We start from the raw sequence: 2,907 nt of genomic DNA on the forward strand, positions 1-2,907 counted from the left end.
TGCGGTTTACTAGAGGTAGGTTTTCCTACTCAGTATCGTTGGTTGTTTAGTGTGTCGATTGTATTGTATAATTGGTTTTGGTATCGTTGTTGGTAGTGTGGATTGGTTGTAGCTGGTCATTGTTGTTTGTTTGTCTCTGGTTCGCGAGGTGCGCCCTCGGTTGAGTGGAGTCACTTGCGCGAGTGGCTTCACGCCCTTGATTCGCCCTCTGTGGAACCCACCATAGGAGGGGATGTGCACATTAAGGAACATGGATTATCGCTCGGATTAGATGAGTGGGGATTAGGTAGGTACGGCTGCGGTCCCCCATTGGCGGCGTGGATTACTGGTTGCGATTGGTAATCTGGCAGGACTGGACCTTCGGGCAGTCAGAGGTTTGTGTGGTGATTGGATAAAGGAATGTGTGTATGTTTGTTAAGTCTGGTTTTGTATGTCCCTTCAGTTACTGACCTTGTGTGGTGTTGTTGTGTTTTCTTCTTGTGTTGTGTCTATCGTGATCCACTATGGTGAGCAGTTGGTCTTAGCAGGTTGATATCTGGATCATAGATGGGTGCTTGGAGGGACGAGTCTACGACGAGTCATGGCAGAGATAGTATCACATAGTTGATAGATGTCACGAGTTGTACCTTTCACTTTGTTTAATAACTCGTAATTTAATATAATTGTTCTATTATCGACATTTGATTATTACTGTTCCTCGAGCAACCGTGATGGTAACGTTCTTATCTGCTAGGGAAGGTCTTGTTAAGGCTCCTTGGTAGATGGGGGTGTTACATGGAGTATGCTAAAAGGTAGGTTAATCCTACTCGGTTTCAATAAGTATAAATGGTTACATTTGTCATTATTGTATTGTCGTTGCATTATAACATGATTTTGTGGATTATGAGTGTTGGCTTCATAATGTTGTTTGGTGTTCATATATTGTGACATGGTATTGAGTAGTAGTTTTGGTCTCATATGAACATTGTAGTTGCACGATAACATGATAGTTTGCATTCGTTGTTAGACTCATAATATGTGGAAGTTGCATCTTGGCATGATAATGAGGTAAGACGGCTTGAAGCGTCGGTATGGTTATGAGTACATGTATTCGGGTCATGTTGATGAACCGTGTTAATGTGAAAAAGTCACACTTTATATTCATTGTGATGCATATTATGATATATGTGGTTGTTGGTGGAATTGTGGTGGTGATACTTGTTGTTGAGGAGACGTAAGGCGGTTGGGAGACCGTCTTACGTTTGAGTCGCCTCTTGGAGCTTCCCACTCCAAGAGGGATGTGCACATTAATGACTTGAGTACGGAGGGACTCGTGTGGTTGAGGCACGACGTCTGGCAGGGGATCCGGTTGGCTTCCGGACTCGGTACCACGGCCGTGTCCCGAGTACCTATTTGTGAGGTGTGGTGTCGTGGGCGTGTCCTTGACACCGGTGGTCGTGGGTACGTCTGAGCGTGCCCCAGCACCGGCGTGGTGATTGTATAATAGTGTCTTATTCACATCATTGACATGTTGCATACTTATATATATTTTGTCGTGTCTTATGTTAATTTTTTGAAACTGACGTGTTTGGGTTGTGTGTAAATTGTCACCCATTTTCGGGGTGGGCTGTGTCGATCATATGATATTTCCGATCATATGGGGAGCAGTTTGAGTACAGATTTTGCTTGTTGACGTGATCGGGGTTCGGGTCGCGCTTTGGACTTAAAGTCGAGCACATGGATAGTTGTTAGATGACATAAATGGTAGTCAAGTTGTATAGTTCACATTTTATTCATTTATTCATTCTATTGTTATGTAATTCACTAAACCTATCATTTATATTAAATGTTTTTTAATTGTAACTCCAATTAACTGCCTCGGGAGATGGTAACATCCTTCCATTACCCTGGCCGGGTAAGAAGGGGGGTTACAATAGTGTTGTTAATTTTATTATGGATTCTTGAATCTCTATGGTAATAGGTGGTGTTGTGGCTAGTTTGTTCGGTGGTTGGTAAATGTGAGTATTTGAGAGATTTATTGGATTAAAATAAGATGGAAAATGAGCGGGTACAAATGATAATTGTATAATGGCCATACATGTCCAAAATTGAGTAAATCATATTTATGAAAGTGCATAACCTTAAATATCATGTCTCTAATCAAATAAGCGACAATTTCCAAAGATTAAAGTACAAATGGATTCACTATAAATACTTTACTCATCACCAATCAAAATGTAATGAAAAATGCTACAAACCTTTTCTCGAGAGTAAGACTACCCAAGCATTTTTAGAGAGATAATTGAGACCCTAGCATCAAACAGGGTCTCAGCCTTACTCACATGTAGCCCTACTTACTTAGACATCGAATATGGACCCCTCAGGACGCCGTGAGTTCCTGTTTGTAAGAAACATTCTGAGGAAGGCAGCTAGCAACCCGAGACATTTTCCGAAAGGAATGCGTTGACGGAGTAACATTGACTTAATTGGTTTTGACCGAAATGCTTACTAGTATCATATAGATAATACATGTTAATAATTAAAATTAAACAAAAATAAACATAAACATTTTAAACACATGTTAATCCAACCTAAAACTTGTAGAAACCCAACCTATACAAACCCGAAATAAACTTGACTCGTATTTGCTCGAATCCAAAGTGACCGAACCTATAACCTATCCACCTGATCCATTTGACGGGTCACGCACGAGTAAAAAAACCTACATGACTTAATCCCAAAATGACTTGGGGTCGGCTGACATGAATCGTCCTTTAGAACTGTCCATGGGTGAACGCACACCTCAAAATACGAATAGAAAAGGGAAAATGAAAAACAAAAGGAAGAGCGAAAATGTAATGCAAAGAAAAAACCATCCAAAATATCTCAAACCGATTCAAATTGACCCGACCTGAACCCATCCGACCC

Source organism: Silene latifolia, chromosome X (genome assembly GCF_048544455.1).
Source record: "Silene latifolia isolate original U9 population chromosome X, ASM4854445v1, whole genome shotgun sequence".
In the NCBI taxonomy this organism is placed as follows: Eukaryota; Viridiplantae; Streptophyta; class Magnoliopsida; order Caryophyllales; family Caryophyllaceae; genus Silene; species Silene latifolia.